Source organism: Canis lupus, chromosome 12 (assembly GCF_011100685.1).
Source record: "Canis lupus familiaris isolate Mischka breed German Shepherd chromosome 12, alternate assembly UU_Cfam_GSD_1.0, whole genome shotgun sequence".
Taxonomy (NCBI): Eukaryota; Metazoa; Chordata; class Mammalia; order Carnivora; family Canidae; genus Canis; species Canis lupus.
This window is the reverse complement of record NC_049233.1, coordinates 67527856-67545384: the sequence shown is the minus strand read 5'-3', so window position 1 is coordinate 67545384 and position 17529 is coordinate 67527856. Positions and strand designations below refer to the sequence as shown.

The window sequence follows — 17529 nt, the reverse complement described above, 5'->3', positions numbered from 1 at the left end:
TGCCTCTTCCTGGTTCTGAGATTCCACAGCATCCTTCTAGGAGTCTGATGCAGTAGAGGATGGCAGGAAGGAATGAAAGCCTCTTCATTAATGCCAAAATTGAGGTAAGGGGCCAACATCATTCCAGGCACTAAACATGGAAAATGTTGAAATGATGAGGACAGTGAGAGCAACTGACTCTACTTACTCCTTTGACACACAGGAGCCTTGATTTGAAGTTCCTCAGGCTCCTTCTTTTCTCCTGGGAGCTCATTTATTTCAAAACAACTTTCCTTTTTTTTTAAGATTTTATTTTTATTTATTCATAGACACAGAGAGAGAGGCAGAGACACAGGCAGAGGGAGAAGCAGGCTCCATTCAGGGAGCCCGATGTGGGACTCGATCCCGGGTCTCCAGGATCACACCCCAGGCTGCAAGCAGTGCCAAACCACTGCACCACTGGGGCTGCCCTCAAAACAACTTTTATCTGAAGTTAAGAAAAGTGGCCCAGCTTAGAGTCGGCCAAACAAAGGCAGGCCCTTTCCCCATCTCAGTTTCTTTGCTGGTAAATGGGAGGTGCAGGTTGAGCTAATTTCTAAAGCCCATCTAAGAGCTAGCATTCAGATTCCAGGAATTCTAGGAAATGTACACTCATGCCAGCATCCTAAAACAAGTGAAAAACCAGAAAAATAACTGAACCAATGATTTTCAGACATTGGACCACCGGCAGTGCCTGACACTGATTCCTGGGAAAATGGAAACAACTGAAGCAAATCCTGTGACTGCCCCCAGCTGACCAACTTCAGAGAATTTCCAGGCCACAGTGTTGAGCCTAGCAGTAGTCCTGAGTAGAGAGTTGGATCTGGGATCCCAGGGAGACCAATGAAGCTAGAATTTACAGAACAGAATACTGGAGAGGAGAGAACTGTACACAGAGAACACCAAGGAGTTCTATAGAGCATCCTCTCCAAGTCTTCAGCTGAGTACTGGTCAGCACATGGCATGTGAGGGAACTCTATGAGGCCAGGGAAAGAACCACTCACAAGGATTAGAGGGAACAACTCCCTAGAGCTCACCTAAGACAGGAAAAGTCCCTATCCCCACCAGCCAAAGTTGACAACTTTGTAATTCATGGGGGCATTGAGTAGAGTACTCAGAAGAGCAAGCCTTGAAAGGACCAAACTATTTCCAAGTAACTTAACTGTGGCCCAGAACACCCAATATTTTATTTTATTTTTAATTTAATTTAATGTTATTTTATTTATTTATGATAGGCACACAGTGAGAGAGAGAGAGAGAGAGAGAGAGGCGGAGACATAGGCAGAGGGAGAAGCAGGCTCCATGCACTGGGAGCCCGACATGGGATTCGATCCTGGGTCTCCAGGATCGTGCCCTGGGCCAAAGGCAGGCGCTAAACTGCTGTGCCACCCAGGGATCCCCCCAATATTTTAAAGATAAAAGAATATCCAGCACTCAATAGAGTGAAATTCAAGCAAGAGAAACATGAATAAAATTGTATCAGGGCACAAGATAATCAAATTGCTCAACCAATGGAAAAGAGAGAATCTTAAAAGTAGTCAGAGGGAAAAAAAAGTTATGTTATGGACAGAGGAACACAGGTAAGGATGAAAGCAGAGTTCTTGTCAGAGATAAAGTAAGTTGCAAGACAAAGGGACAATAATCTTTGAAGTGCCGAAAGAAAAAATTGTCAACCTAGAATTCTATACCTAGCAAAAGTATCTCTTTAAAAAAAATGAATGTGAAAAGAAGACGTTTTTAGACACAAAAAACCTGAAAGAATTGATCACCAGCAAACCTGTACTGAAAGAAGTGTTAAAGAAAATCCTTCATGCAGAAGGAAAATGATATCAGATAAACAATACCTCTATACTAAAGGATGGAGAACTCTGGAAATGGAACTTCATTTAGTTTAAACATGTAACAAGCTTTTAGGTGGGACTCTTTCTGTTGCCCTGGACCCGGGTACGAGGACCCAAGAGTGAGAAAAGAGAATTACTCAATATTCAAGACAATATCCACAGAAGCCAGAGAACCAAGGATTCCTAAGAGGAGATAGATGGAGCCCTGTTACCACCAACCACCATCTTCTATGTAAAAAGATGGGGAAAGAGAAAGAAGTCAACCTAAGAGTCATTGGAGTACAGTGGTATGAGGAGAGGCAATTCCTCCCCTTCCTGTAAGGATGAGAAATAGATAAATATTTTCTCTCCAGTAAAGGGTTTCTGAGAAAATCAGTAATAAAGATTCAGGGTGAAAGTAGTTCTCCAGTTGGACAGTTGAGTAAGAAGAGGATTTGCTGATTTACCAGTACATCATTCGGAGCAGAGGAGGGTCTTGGAGAAAGAAGGGAAGGCACAAAGAAGGGTTGCAAGGAGAAACTTGACCAGGTCCAGTTTGTCAAGGGTAGGGAATGAGTTCTCTGTGGTTTATGTGCATGTTACTTAGGAAGTAGCTGGATTTGTTCCATTCACATCCTAAGACAGGTCTGTCCTATTCCCCAGGGATCTGGAGCTCAAAGAGTGTATAGGTATACCTTCAGTGATGGGAGCTGAAGAGCATGGAAGGCTTCAGACTGGATTTACCATATCCCTGCCCTGCACGTCTCTCTGAAGAACTCACATGTACCTCCCATATGGAGCCAGTGTTGGGGTGTCCACTTTCCAGATGGCATCAACAGTCAGTCTAGGTCTGCCAGTGAAGCAGCCACCACTACTAGGCATCTATTTGTATAATACCCTTGCCCTCTCCCTGTCCTAACTCTCAGTCCAACACACTAGAGGAACCCAACCTGGGAGGAGAAAGTAGGAGCAGGAAGTGGCTGAAAATTAGACCTTCAGTCCATCAAGGTCCAGCTTACACAGGGGAGGTGAGGTGAGAATATGAAACAGAACCGAGTTTGGAAATTCTACTGAGGTTTAATATCTGAAAACAACTGAAAAATTGTGGATCTGCCTAAGAGATCTACTACCATTGGAGGAAGTAGATTTAGTATAGTACATTTGGGAAGAGTGTTTAAGAAAAATAAAAAGCTTTAATGTCTTAAGAACAAAACCCAAACAAAAACTGTCTTCCCCTTAAAGGCACAATTATATTTGTGAAGACTTTTCATCTTAGTGCTCGGTTCCCAGCAGTGTGTGAGGTGCTAATGAGGCCAGAAAGAGGCTCATGAGACCATCCGTCCTCTCTATCCTGCTCCTGGGAAACTCCCAGCATCCTGGTCCTTGGACTGGTGCCTTTTCTCAGCAGCTGGCTGTTCTGTAGTGCATGGCCTATCTGCCTGGAAGGAAAACAGGAGTGACCTGGTCCAGCAAGGAAAGGCCTCATATGCTATGCTATGTGTCCCTTTTCAGCAGAAGGGTGGTTTTTGAGTCCAAGCTCTGCTTTGGGACCATCCCTAGGCTCTGACAGCTGCTGTCCAGGTCAGTCCCATGGGAGAGCCACTGGTAATGCCTCTGCTGAGGATAGGGTGGGGTATCTGACTTTCCTGGGAAGAGCCCTTCACACCAAATCAGTAGCAGCTGAGCTCCACCCCAGCTGAAGCCTTAACACTGGCTATTTTATCTCCTTTTTACCCCACAAGTAATACATATTCTTAGTTGAATAAATAGTAGGTGAAGACAAGAAGTAGAGGAACAGAAAGGGGTGGACCTCACAGAAGGCTGGAGAAGCTGCTCTTGTCCTTTTCTTCCTACTATTTACCTGTTTCATCTACTCCTTTTTCTAGTGTCCTCTTATCTCTTCTCTTTCACCCTTTAACTTCTTCATCCTTTGCCTCTTCCATCATTTCAACTCTGGATTATTCTCCCCATGCTCAAATCCTGTTCTGTCTTAAGGCTTTGAACCTTCTCTCCATTGCTCTGCCTGCCTTCATGCTAGCTTCCTAGCTGCCATGCGATGATACCATGGCTGCAGTGGCCTCAGCTTCACACCCTCTCAGATTTCTCCACCTACTATGGAGAAGACTGTCTTTCCTAGTGGTCCCACAATTCCCTAGCGACTCTCTCACTGGATTGATTTACATCACATGCTCATCTCTGAACCAATGACTGTGGCTGGAGTATATGATGTTTTGATTGGCTATATCTGGGGCACTTCCCAAGCCCTGGAGCTGGGAATGAAGCCTTACCCAGCCCACAGGAGCTAAAAGCTGGGGAGAGGTGGAACCTTACATGAAAATCGGTCTCTGTTCTGGGAATGGTGGGAATATCTTGGAAATATCTATCTCAGGAAAATTGTGGAATGCTCCTTGCATAGAGCAGAAGAAAGTATGACAAAATGGATTATGGGAAGATTTTGCTTTTGAGTATAGGAAGTGCCAGAGTCATATTGGAGGTGTGAGTAAATAAATACTATTAAATGGACACAAATCTGAAGGGCATACATTAATACATAGTTTATTTAATACTACAGTTTTTTCTTCAAAGAAAAATCCCTTATGTGTCTTCTAAACAAAAGAGGATTCTAAATGAAGGATAATCTCATCTTCTTTTTCAATCAGATTTACAGTGTTAAAAATAATTTCACTATTAAGGAGAACTTTTTTAGTGCCAGGTCCTGCCCTACCTAGGCTCTTTACATGTTATTTTTAATCTTACTAGGACTCTGCAAAGTAACGTAATCATCCCATTTGAGGGGCCTACAGAGGGTCAATAATTTTCCCAGAGCAACACACCTAGTAGCTCCCATTACATAATTAAAGACTAGATTGTATACGTCAGAGTATCCTTCTCCACTAAGAAAATATCCAATTCCCTAAATTTGTGTTTGGTTGAATTTCAGAGGGATTTTAGTGCTCAAAGTGCTTCTGCAGCTTCAGAAGCCACAGCTTCAGTTGCTTTTGAACATCTCAAAGGCCACAGGGACAGAAATAGCACTAAATGGACAAGGGATTTAAAAGAAGAATCTCAAATTTCAGATATTGTATAGACCAAAAGATGCACGACTTGGGTCTTTTCAGATGGATTAAAGGCTGCCACACCTGGGTATTCCAAAAGAACTCTTTCCTTTTGGTGTGCCTGGACTGGTGAGGTGTGTATGGGCTTCGTAAGAGCATTTTGATGCCATCTCTTGGGCAGGCCAAGGGCTTGGGAACTTAAATGCCCAAGAAGGAAGCACCCAGTGGAGCACTTTATAGTCTGTTCTCTTTGTACCTTCACTGATTTCTGTGGGCTGGTTTTCTTTTAATTTTTTGCATCACATCTCTAATGTTATTTAGCTTCCCGAAACTCTCAGTCACAAGATTTCAGGTTGGCAGTGATAGTGTCTGTTACCATTGTATCTGCTACCAGAGTCCCCTTTCTGTTACAGAAATTCAGAGCAGGAAAGGTGATGCTTTCCTGACAGGTGAGTCACCGAGAAAACGTTGGAGTCCTCAAAAGGGGATGGTTCCACTCCAAGCTGGCGAATTCCATGGGCAAACAAAGCTCTGTTTGTAACCCTGTCAGATAAGAGTAATCTGGGGTATGTTTTCTGTTTGGTACAGGAAATAAGAGGTGGGCGATTCCACTTGGCGGAATTTGGCAGTCTTCTCTTTAGTCGGCATCTCTTCTTTTGTTACTCATATTTTAAAAGAAAGAAAAGAGGTCTTTTAGAAGACCATGAAACCCGTATTTTGAATGGGGTAAGGTAAGAAAGGAAGTGTGGGATGTGTCCAGAGGACAGACCCCTCATCGGTTTGGCTGGAGTGGAGAGGATGTGGCGGTCAGGAGGAGGTCAGGGCCAGTTCAGGGAGGCCACTGAAGGTTCAGCTGAGGAGGTTAGGCTTTATTTTCAAAGCAGTGGGAGCTACTGAGGGCTTTTTGTGAGGTGGACCAGAACTGTGTTTTAGGGAGGACAATTTATTAACAATATGTGCAACAGAATGGGATAGAGAGAGAGTGGAGGCAGGGTCTGGGAGAGGTCCACTAGAGTCTGCCGGGCTAAAGCAGGAAGGCGGGCATTAGCATCTGGAGAGTGTTGGAAGAGATGTGGAAGAGATGGCATGGGGGCAGGGGAAAGCTGCTGCAGAGACAGAAGTCACGGAATCAGAGGGCATATGGAAGGCAAAGGCGGTGCCAAGATTTCCACACAGGGTGAGGTGGAGGACGGCAGTGCTATGTGCAAATGTGGGGAGAACACGGAGGAAGCAACATGTCTAAAAGAAGAGACCATGAGACCCCTTTTGGACATGTTGAGTTTGGGGTGTCATGGGATATGTAAGTGGGATTGTTTAGAAGGCAGCCAGATATGTGCACTTACAACTCAGAGCCTCAAACTATTAGCCAAGTTTTTTATTTTATTTTTTTTAAGATTTATTTACTTGAGGGGGGCAGAGGGAGAAGGAGAGAATCTGAAGTAGACTCCTCGCTGAGCATGGAGACTGATGTGGGGCTCAATCTCATGCCCTGAGATCAAAATCTGAGCCGAAATCAAGAGTTGGGAACTTAACCCACTGAGCCACCCAGGCACCCCATTCAACTATTAGCATTTATTTTTATTTTTTTTAAAAAGATTTTATTTATTTATTCATGAAAGACAGAGAGAGAGAGAGAGGCAGAGAGAGAAGCAGACTCCAGGCAGGGAGCCCTATGTGGGACTCGATCCCAGAACTCCAGGATCACAACCTGGACCAAAGGCAGGTGCCCAACCACTGAGCCACCCAGGCATTTCTTTTCTTTTTCTTTTTTTCTTTTTTAAGACTTTATTTATTTACTCATGAGATGGAGAGAAAGAGAGAGAGGCAGAGACACAGGCAGAGAGAGAAGCACTATTAGCTTTTAGACCATGTCACCTGCATTGAGGGGCTGGTTGGAGCCATAACACTGGATGAGAATATGAGAGGTTTCTAAGGGAGAAATCAATCTCACCTGGGGGAGCCAGGCAGGTCCTTGAAGAGTACTGATTTAGGGAATGGGAGGAAAGGATTAGAGAAATAGTCCAACCAGAAAACAACAAGGGTCCGGGAAGCTAAGGGAAGAGTTCTAAGAAGGAATTGGTCAGCAATATTCAATTTGGTAAAGGGACAGAGAAGGTTGAGGATGGAAGCTGCTGATCTCTGAGTGAATGCATATAGGTCAGTGGTGAGGGTCAAAACCAAATTACAAAACATTGAAAAGTAAGTGGCTATAATTAATGCCACTGAATTGTATATTTATTTTTTTAATAAAGATTTTATTTATTTGATAGAGAAAGAGAGAGAGCACAAGTAAGGAGGGCAGCAAACAGAGGGAGAGTAAGAAACAGGCTCCCCCGTGAGCAGGGACTCCCATGTGGGGCTCAATCCCAGGACCTTCGGAGCATGACCTGAGCAAAGGCAGTCACTGAACTGACTGAGCCAGCCGGGCACCCCCGAATTGTACATTTAAAAATGACTAAAATGGCAAACTTTATGTCATCTTTTACCGTAAAAAGTGGGAGAAAAATGTAAACACTGAAAAAACCCTCCCTTCCCATAAGTGACCTGTGGTGATCTCTGGAAACGGTCCTCTATTCACATGACCCAGAAAATCCTACAAAATCATGCAAATCAAGAGGTTCAAATCTTCGTGCTCACTTTAAGAACACACGTGAAGCTGCCCAGGCCATGAAGAGTATGTACGTCCAAAAAGCCACCAAGTATCTGAAGGACATTACTTTGCAAAAGCACTGCGTGCCATCCCATCACCACTATGGTAGAGTTGGTAGGGGTGCGCAGGCCAAACACGGGCTGGACAGGGGTCGGTGGCCTAACAAGTGTGCTGTATCTTTACTGCACGTGCCTAAAACTGCAGGGAGTAATGCTGAACCTAAGGGTCTAGATATAGATTCTCTGATCATCGAGTACATCCAGGTGAGCAAAGCCCCCAAGATGCGGCCTAGAACTTAAGAGGGCCCGTGTTCAGATGAACCCGCCCATGAGCTCTCCCTGCCACGCTGAGATGATCTCTACTGGAAAAGAGCAGACTGTTCCTAAAGCAGAAGACGAGGTTGCAGAAGAAGAAGACGACATCCCAGAAGAAAATAAACAAAAAACTTATGCCCAGGAGTGAATTCTGCATAAGATAAATGCAAATAAAAGTTTTTTTTAAAAAAGGCATATTATGCGCTACACTTCTCTGTATGCTTAAAATAAACTTTTAAAAAGTAAGCAGGGTGGGGGGGAACAGTGGTAGTTCTGAAATAGAGGTAACAAATACAGATTACTCCTTAGAGTGACTGGAAGCTGAGCGCAGGAACAAAAGGAAGGACGGCACAGCTTGAAAGGGTCAACGGGAGAGAATTTATTTTTCTTTTGATGAGGCAACTGGACCATGTTTCTAGATTGAGTGTAAGACTCCAGAGGCAGGGGGAGAATGAAGATGCGGGGTGTCTAGTGGGCAGAATGGTGGCACCTAAAAAGATACGTCCACATCCAAAACCTGGGAACTGCAGATGCAACGTTATTTGGAAAGAGGATCTTTCTAGATGTAGTTAAAGCCTCCTGAGATAAAATCATCTGCATTACCCAATGGGCTGGAAATCCAAGGACAAGTGCCTTTACCCGAGACAGAAGAGAAGAGGCAGAAAAACTAGGAGGAGGCAGAGATGGGAAGATGCAGCCACAAGCCAGGGATGCCTGGTGTCACCCGAAGCTGCAAGGGGCAAGGAAGGAATCTTCCCCAAACGCTGGAGGGAGCACGGCTCCGCCAACACCTTGATTCCTGATTTCAGACGTCTGCCCTCCAAAGCTATGAAAGAAAACATTTCTATTGGTTTAAGCCACCGTGTTTGTGGGCATTTGTTCTAGTGGCCTAGGAAACTCATGTGGCTGCAGGTTGGGGGGTAATTGGCCACAGTCTGAGGTCCCAAAACAGACCCAGGGCTGTATCTTGAGCATCTAGTGCTGTGGGCCCAGCCCAGGGCCGACTCGAGGGGCTGGGTTTTTAGTTTAGGAATCTTGGCCTCAAAGAAACAGAAATTTCAGGATTTCGCTCCCAGAAATAATTTCCCTTTGCCTTCATTTTTTCAACTCTTTCCCACTCAATTTGAGAAAATCTGCAAAGATGTCAATACTGAGGTCTTTCAATGTTTCTCTTTTACTTTATCCCTTTTAACATAATGCTGGTGGAGCCAGTGGGAGCCCCAATCGACTCGGGGAAAACCTTCCCTGGGAGCTGGCACCTTGTGCTCATCCACGCAGGCCAGGTGTCACGGATGTCTGTGACCCGAGAGGGGCAGCAGGTGGCAAAGGGAAAAGCTGGGGGGCTGGGGGTGGGGCGGCCTGGAGTTGGGCCTGCCCCTCCCAACTGTGATACGGGGTAGTTGCTGACACGACCACCCCAAGCCTTCTGAATTCCGGTGACCACGGGCCTCCCCGCGGAGGGGGGGGGGGGTCTCCTCCCAGGGACGGAGATTGGGCCTCCGGGCCATCCTAGGGATGGGGTGAGGGCCAGGATCCCCCAGGCCAGGGCCGCCCTACTATTTTGAGGCCCGCAGGAGGTAGGGCGGGCTTGACATGCAGCCTCCCCCCCCACCCACCCCCCGCCCCCCCCGCAGCTTTCCTGCTCCCTGGTGCGGGCCAGGGGCCAGGTTTTCCTTGGGAGTTCTTTTCTTTTCTCTTTTTTTCTCTTCTTTTCTTTTTTCTTTCTTTTCTTTTCTTCTTTCTTTCTTTCTTTCTTTCTTTCTTCTTTTTCTTTCTTTCTCTTTCTTTCTTCTTTCATTCATTCATTCATTCATTCACTGATTCATGAGAGACACAGAGATTGAGAGAGAGAGAGAGAGAGCGAGGCAGACACACAGGCCGAGGGAGAAGCAGGCTCGGCGGGGAGCCCGACGCGGGGCTCGATCCCGGGACCCCGGGGTCACGCCCAGGCCGAAGGCGGGCTCAGCCCCTGGGCCCCCCGGGCCGCCCTCCCGGGGAGCTTTCAGAAGTGTGGGGAGAGGACTTAGTGGGGAGCCGGGAGGGACGGCGGGGTAGGGGGCCCCGGGGTGGGGGCGAGCATCGCGGAGCCCGGGCCGGCGGACCCCCAGCCCCCCAGACCCCCAGACCCCCAGCCCGCGGCTTCTCCCTCGCGGGGCCCCCCTGTCCTTCCCCTCACGGTGCCGCCCCCGCGGGGCTCCGTCCTCCGGGTCGGGGTGACCGCCCCGCCCCCGCCCTCGGGTCCCTGCGGCCCCCCCCCGCTCCCTCCACGCGGGGCCTTCGTCTCCCTCACGTCGCGCGTGGCCGGGTCGTGGCTCGCCCGCCCTCCCCCTCCCCTTCCCCCTCCCCCCGCGTCCCCCGGAGGCCCCGCGCCCGCGCCCCTCGGTGCCTTCTCCTCCCCGCGGGGCTCCCGGGGCCGCCCCCGCCCCCCGCGCCCGCTGGAGGCCCTGGGGGGGGCGCTCGTTCCCTGCTTCGTGCAACTGGTTCAGGAAAGGAGCAGCAGGCCTCGAAGTAGCCCCGCGGAGAGTGGGGGGGCCGCGGGGTCCCGGGGGGCGGGTGTGCGCCGGGAGCCCCCACCCCGTGGGCGGCCCCTCCAGTGGGCGCCCCTCCCCCCGCGCCCCTGCGCTCGCCCGCAGCCCTGCACCCTGACCTGCACCCGGGGGGAGGGGGGAGCCTTTGGTGGGGGGGGGCGGGCCCCACGGGCGCCCAAGAGCCTCGCCCGCCTTGGAGCTCGTAAGGGAGCCGGACTCTGCGACTTAGCCCGCGGCCCCTCTGCTGCCACATGGAGCTTCTTTCCATCACTGCCAGACCAACCAGAGTAATTGCAAAATGTTCCAAAGCGCGCTTCAGCTCTGGCTGAGGCCTCTGAATGTGTGCCCCAAGGGCTCCAGGGCGGGTCTCCAGCGGGCTGGCCTGCGACTTGCTGTCCTCACGGGCGTGGCAGTTGCTAGATCAGGGGACAGGGACCGCTTGGTTTCAATGACGGAGCACAGCGTGGTGTCAGCGGGCAGCGACAGCCACGGGACGAGGCGCAACCAGCCTGACCCGGAGACATCCTGTCCTAGCCTCAAGCAGGCTCCCCCCGCAGGGGTTCTCCAGGCGAGGGGTGGCAATGGGACAAGGTGAGCCCCCTGGGACACCAGCTATGTTGAAGTGGATCTAGCGGGGCCTGGACATCCAGCTGCCCTAAAAGTGCCCCAAACACTGTTTGCTGCCAAGTGGAACTCAGCATCCAGAGGGACCGTCCTGGGCCTGACCCACGGGCTTAGTTTCCCAAGCACCCAAAGGATCGCATGGGTGTCCCTAGGCCGAGCGCGGGAGCCAGGTTCCAGAGCATTATGTTGTCGGCGGATGTCCCTTCCCCTCCTGCCCAAGGAGAATTTAATAGAAAGAAAAGACTGTTCAGCCGGAGTAGATGCATCTAAGAAGCAGACCTTTCTTAAACCCCACTAATGTACACCCTCAATCCGCAACTGGATTCAATTACCGCGTGGAAAGAAAGGCATTTTCTCATAAAGCTGCTCTGTTTCCATGCCTGGCTGCGAGCTGGGTCAGTCGTGACAAAGACAAGCCTGTGCGTTGTTTTCGGTTGTTTTTCTTTTCGAGCTCTTGCGCTGGTACTGCCAGGCCCCGAGCCGTTTGGATCAGTTCTGCGGGGGCCAGTTTACTTGTCTTGGCTCTCGGCCCCTTTGTCCAGTGTTGATGACAGAAGAGCAAGCCAGTGTCCTGCGTGACCGGTGGAACTGCTGAGCGACACAGCATGACTCAGTGGTCGCTCTGCGCCTGCGTGCCTCTGGGGAACAGCATTTGTGAGGGAGATCAACATCCTGTAGGAGGAGAGCGGGAGAGATCACCCAGCACGTATCAGTCTGGGTGCGTCTGTTCTCAAATATTAATAATTATACCTGACAGATAAAGTGCTTACTAGGTGCTCTGTGCTACCTTGTGTCTGCAGAGCTTTGCCAGGAACTCGCTTACTCCTCCCAACAATCCCCCGAAGCAGGTACTGTCATCATCCCCATTTTCAGGTGGAGACACTGAGGCACAGAGAGATGATGTTATTTGCCCCAGCTCGCACAATTGGTAAGTAGCTCAGGGCCGAGGCTCTTGTTTGCTGCATATGTACTGCATATTGCAGAAATGTTATGACCGTGAGTAGCATCGGTTTATTTATTTATTTTTTTAATTTTTAAAATTTATTTATGATAGTCACACAGAGAGAGAGAGAGAGAGAGAGAGAGAGAGAGAGGCAGAGACACAGGCAGAGGGAGAAGCAGGCTCCATGCACCGGGAGCCCGACGTGGGATCCGATCCCGGGTCTCCAGGATCGCGCCCTGGGCCAAAGGCAAGCGCCAAACCGCTGCGCCACCCAGGGATCCCCAGTAGCATCGGTTTAACCACTAGACACATTCATTGTTCATTATTCTTAACTCCTTCTCACGGTATTCCTAACTCATTAGCAAGACGTATTTGTTATCGTTAGGTATGTACTTTAGATAACAAGGCTGGGAGACTCGTTTGGGCCAGGCTGCCTTGGGCAGACCAGAAGTGATTAATAAGGAAAGCCAGTGGGCCTTCAGAAAAGCCATTGCACACAAGGAAACTAGGAACCGGCTCGCTCCGTCGTCTGATCAGCGGCCCAGGCTCCCGGCACGGGCTTGGCTCTCTGATAGGAAAATCCGGGGCCTCCAGTCTGGAATAAACACAGGTAGGGCCATCAGCTTAATTCATTGTGAAAGTTGCCAATTTGTTGCCTTTCACAGCCCAATTCACCCTTCATTGCTGGCTCTGCAGTAATGGACCTGGACCCTATTAGCAGTTCTCCTCCACCAGCTACTACATTGTTAGGTTTTGTCAGTAGAGGGTCCCAGAGGGACGTTGTGAAGGGCTGGGGCGTCTCCTTCTGGTTCCAGTGGGCCTGCCTTGGCAGGCTCCTGTAGTGTGCACAGCTCTTTCTGCAGTGACAGGTGGCCAGGGGCAGCTTCCCTGGGCACCTCCCTGTGAATGATTTCAGCTGGAACCCCCCAAAGGTAGGGTATCTCCCCTTGGATGGTTTCCCTGGCACCCCATTAGATGGGTTTGTAGTGATGTCTGGGGCAAGGTGTCTTCACTCAATGGATGGCTGTCTCAGTCCTCCAGACAGCAGGTCTCTGGAAAGTCCCACAGTGCAGCCCCTTAGGAGCTTCCCCACCATCCAGAGAGCCATGGCCGTCCCCTCTCCCATAAGGTCTAGATCTTTGTCCTGGGAGGAGGTGGCCTCTTCCACACTAGGTCACTGATTCTCCTTTCAACTGTATCTCAGCCGTAAGGGTGATAGCTGTTCTCTGTGTCTGTTATTACTGTTTTCTTTAGAGCTCTCTTTACTTCTTACCAGCCAACCTCTTGTTACTCCAGTGCCCTATTAATAATGCTTTATATAGTTAATTTTCCTTGTAGGAATTACTGTGTGGTTTCTGTCTTCTATGTAGACCCGAATATACTTACCATTTTTTTTCAGTCTGCTGTTTTAAATAAAGATGTGTCTTTTCTATGGAAAAACATGTAAAAAATCACAGGAGCAATGAAAACAACATTAAAAACACTCTTGCCATAAATGTATGAGTAAAAAACAAATTTGCTAGTAAGTCAGAAAATTCTTTCTTTTGTTTTTAATTCTTAGCTCTCTAGCTGCTTATCATACCCCTCGTGCATAATTGGGTCTGTGACCTGTTTATCAGTTTGACACAAGTTTGCATAAGCAGTTGGATGCGATCCCAATATCCACAAGGAGCCACCGTCCACGCAGGCTTGCATTTATCATCAGTCATGGCAAGATCATATTCCATTTTTTTTTTTTTTCAGATGCTGAAGTTTGCGTGGCTAGTTCCTAACCGGTGGCTACTTGGGTTGGTTCCTGCTTTTCCATATTACAAACTACATCTTCAAATACCTTTGTTGAAGCTGTGTCAACCAACCTAACTTTTTTTCTTGTCACCTCCTTCATCTTCTCTCAATAGCTGGGCTCACACACTTCCCCACTGGTAGACCAGAGATTACAGGGAAAGGAATGAGAAATATTGGGAGAACGTCTGCCCAAGAAGGATGATGGAGGTTTTTACTGAAGTAGAGGCTTCTGGAAGCAACAGGTTGTACTCTGGAAGTGCCTCTTGCCTGGAATAGAGCTGGTCTCCCAGGCAGGACACAATAATTGGTTGGATGGGGGTGGACGGGACTGGGAAGAAAGTCATTCCCGAGCCCAAGACTATCTTTTCCTGAGTCTCTCATATTGTAACTGGTGACTAATGCATTAGTCATACCGAGCACGTGGAAACTGCACAATATATACTAGAAAAACATTTTAGTTCTCAAGAATAGCCTCAAAATCAGACAATGCTTGAAGTAATTGAGAGTGGGAAGCACATTGTGATTACTGCTCTCTGACATTTTAAACCACCAATAACTCAATTGTTTCCTGAATTCCCAGGGAGTCAAGGAACACCAAAAACCCTCTTTGTCACTCAACTAAGTAAATGTTAAACTCTTGCTTAAATCTTTTTTTTTTTTTTTTCACAAAAAAGTGTTCCTGGTATGATGCCCAGAAAGAAGCTTGAGCATAGCACCCTTCATATTGTTCATTTTTTTCATTCATGTATCATATTTATCTAAAAATTGATTTATTCCACATTCATTCCTTTTTTTATTTATTTATTTTTATTTATTTTTTTAAAATGTTTTTATTTTTTTTAATTTTTTAAAATTTATTTATGATAGTTACAGAGAGAGAGAGAGGCAGAGACACAGGCAGAGGGAGAAGCAGGCTCCATGCACCGGGAGCCCGACGTGGGATTCGATCCCGGGTCTCTAGGATCGCGCCCTGGGCCAAAGGCAGGCGCCAAACCACTGCGCCACCCAGGGATCCCTCCTTTTTTTTTTTTTTTTTTTTTTTTAAACTTTTATTTATTTATGATAGGCACACAGTGAGAGAGAGAGAGAGAGAGAGAGGCAGAGACACAGGCAGAGGGAGAAGCAGGCTCCATGCACTGGGAGCCCGACATGGGATTCGATCCCGGATATCCAGGATCGCGCCCTGGGCCAAAGGCAGGCGCCAAACCGCTGCGCCACCCAGGGATCCCCCCTCCTTTTTTTTAAAAAAAAAGATTTTATTTATTCATTCATGAGAGACACACAGAGAGAGAGAGAGAGAGAGAGAGAGGCAGAGACACAGGCAGAGAGAGAAGCAGGCTCCATGCAGGGAGCCTGACGTGGGACTCGATCCTGGGACCCCAGGATCATGTCCTGGGCCGAAGGTAGGTGCTCAACCACTGAGCCACCCAGGGATCCCTCCACATTCATTCTTAAAAGCAGTTTTGTGGCACATGCAATTCTCGGGTCTTTTCTCTTATCACTTTGAAGATACTTTCCTACCGTTTTCTGGTTTCCGTTTCTGGTAATACCCTTATAGGTCTCTCCCGACAACCTAACTGTTTCTTTGTAGGTGACCTGCCTTTTTTCTGCTTGTTGCCTTTAAGATATTCTTTTTGAGTTTAGCGGTCTGCAGTTTTACTATGCTGTGGCTGAGTACAAGTTTAGTTTTTTTTGTTTTTTTTTTCTTTTTAATCCGGCATGGTCTGTATTGTGCTCCTCTATCTGTGGATTCATATCACTCATCAGCTCTGGACATTCTCATTCATTATCTCTTTGAATTATGTCTTTCACCTATTCTCCTTGGTCTTCTCTGGGACTCTTATGATCAGCATATTAGAATTTCCGATTCCATCCTCGTGTCTTCACCCCTCTCTCATATCTTCCCGTCTCTCTGTGCTGTATTCTGGGTAATTTCTTCAGACACGCTAGTTCACTGGTTCTCTTTTCAACTGTGTCTTGCATACTGGTTTTACTCTGGCCCTTGAGTTGTTAATTTCAACAATCATATTTTTATTAAAAATTTTTAAAAAATTATTTTAATTATTTATTCATGAGACACACAGAGAGAAGCAGAGACGCAGGCAGAAGGAGAAGCAGGCTCCCTGCAGGGAGCCCGAGGTGGGACTCAATCCCAGGACCCCGGGATCACACCCTGAGCTGAAGGCAGATGCTCAACCCCTGAGCCCCCCAGGTACCCCTAAAAATGTTTTACTTGGCTCTTTTTCAAATCTGCCTGGTCATATTTTATATATTGTATTTAAAAATTTGCATTTGATAATTCCAGTACCACAGTCCTGGAAGTATAGATTTGTTCTTTCTGCTGCCTCTTACATATCGTGGCTTATTTTCTTGCTGTTTGGTAATGTTTGATTCTGAACTCATTTGGCTTGACCTGTGGGAGTGCTGAGGAGTGCCTGAATTAGTTATTTACTCCAAAAGAGATTGTCGTTCACTTCCTCCAGGACCCAGACGACTGATTTAGCCCCTTCGAGGATTAGAGTTGAAAGCAGGACTTGAGTTTGGCTTCTGCACCTTGCAAGGGCCCAGGGCTTCTGTTTGGTTTGGTCCTGTACTTACCGCCTCTGCTCAGATTTCAGCTCGCTGCTCATTTCTTTGAACCCTGGAGGGTTCCTTTGCTCTCTGCAAACCCAGTAGTACACACTGAAAACGACGTTTTGTTTAGGAGCTAATAGAATCGTAGCAGGAGGGCCTTCAGAAGATCGACTCTGCTGTGATCCTGGGAATGGTATCGTGTGTTCCTAATATTCAGGTCATATGGACACAGCAACAAGATATACACATCAGCCTGCACATCAACATTTAAGATAAAATAAAGAGGGGCACCTGGGTGGCTCAGTTGGTTAAGCATCTGCCTTCTGCTCAGGTCATGACCCCACGGTCTTGGTCTTGGGATGGAGCCCCTCATCGGGCTCCCTGCTCAGCGGGGAGTCTGCTTCTCTCTCTCCTTCCCACTGGTGTTCTCTCTTGCTGTCTCTGTGTCTCTCTATGCCTCTCTCTCTCTCAAATAAACAAAATCTTAAAAAAAATAGTTATGAGAGAAAGTTTCAAAGCTCTCTCTGTTACTCTTCATATACATGGATGTGTGTGTATACATATCTCACATATATATAATAAAAAAAGTTAGAGATGAGTGAAGAACTGATACCCAAAGTAGGTATAAGATTTCCTGGGGCACCTGGGTAGCTCAGCAGTTGAGCGTCTGCCTTTGGCTCAGGTCGTGATCCCAGGATCCTGGGATCGAGTCCCGCATAGGGCTCCCCACAGGGAGCCTGCTTCTCCCTCTGCTTATATGTCTCCGCCTCTCTCTCTGTGACTCTCATGAATAAATAAATAAAATCTTTAAAAAAAGAGAAAGATTTCTTTTAGGGGACTGAAGGTGGTATTCAGGGTGGAGTAAACAGCATTAACAGAGGCACCAAGAGGGAATAAGTAAGGCCTTATCTTTGAGTCTCTGTTTATAAACCAGGCCTTGCCTCACTGTTATTTTATTCCTCTGGTTTCATAATTATAAGACTTAGCTAGTAATTTTTCATATGAATATCCCTTTTAAAAGTCCCCTGTAATTTCCTTATTTACAAGATGAGTGCTCATTAGAGTCCTCCAGGTCTTATCAGGTGGCTTTCTTACGTGGACGAGGAAAGAACGAACCATGTCATTTACTCTCCTTGATGCTTTTGTAGTTAAGGGCCCTGAAATCAAACAATACCTCAGAGACACGCACCTATTTCCTACTTCTGTGTGCAATGTTA

The 17529-nt window shown here is 47.5% G+C and overlaps 1 long non-coding RNA gene across 3 annotated transcripts in view; it reads right to left on the bottom strand.

Annotated features, from left to right (window-relative positions):
• The window catches only part of LOC111098395, a 46908-nt gene extending 46018 nt beyond the window's left edge, over nucleotides 1-890 (bottom strand). The window contains exon 1 of one of the 3 annotated variants that reach the window (XR_005368141.1): nucleotides 188-890. This is a non-coding gene — a long non-coding RNA (uncharacterized LOC111098395). The remainder of the gene's footprint in view (nucleotides 1-187) is intronic. The other 2 variants (XR_005368140.1, XR_005368139.1) reach the window with 2 other exon arrangements.
• Between the last annotated feature and the right edge of the window lie 16639 nt (nucleotides 891-17529).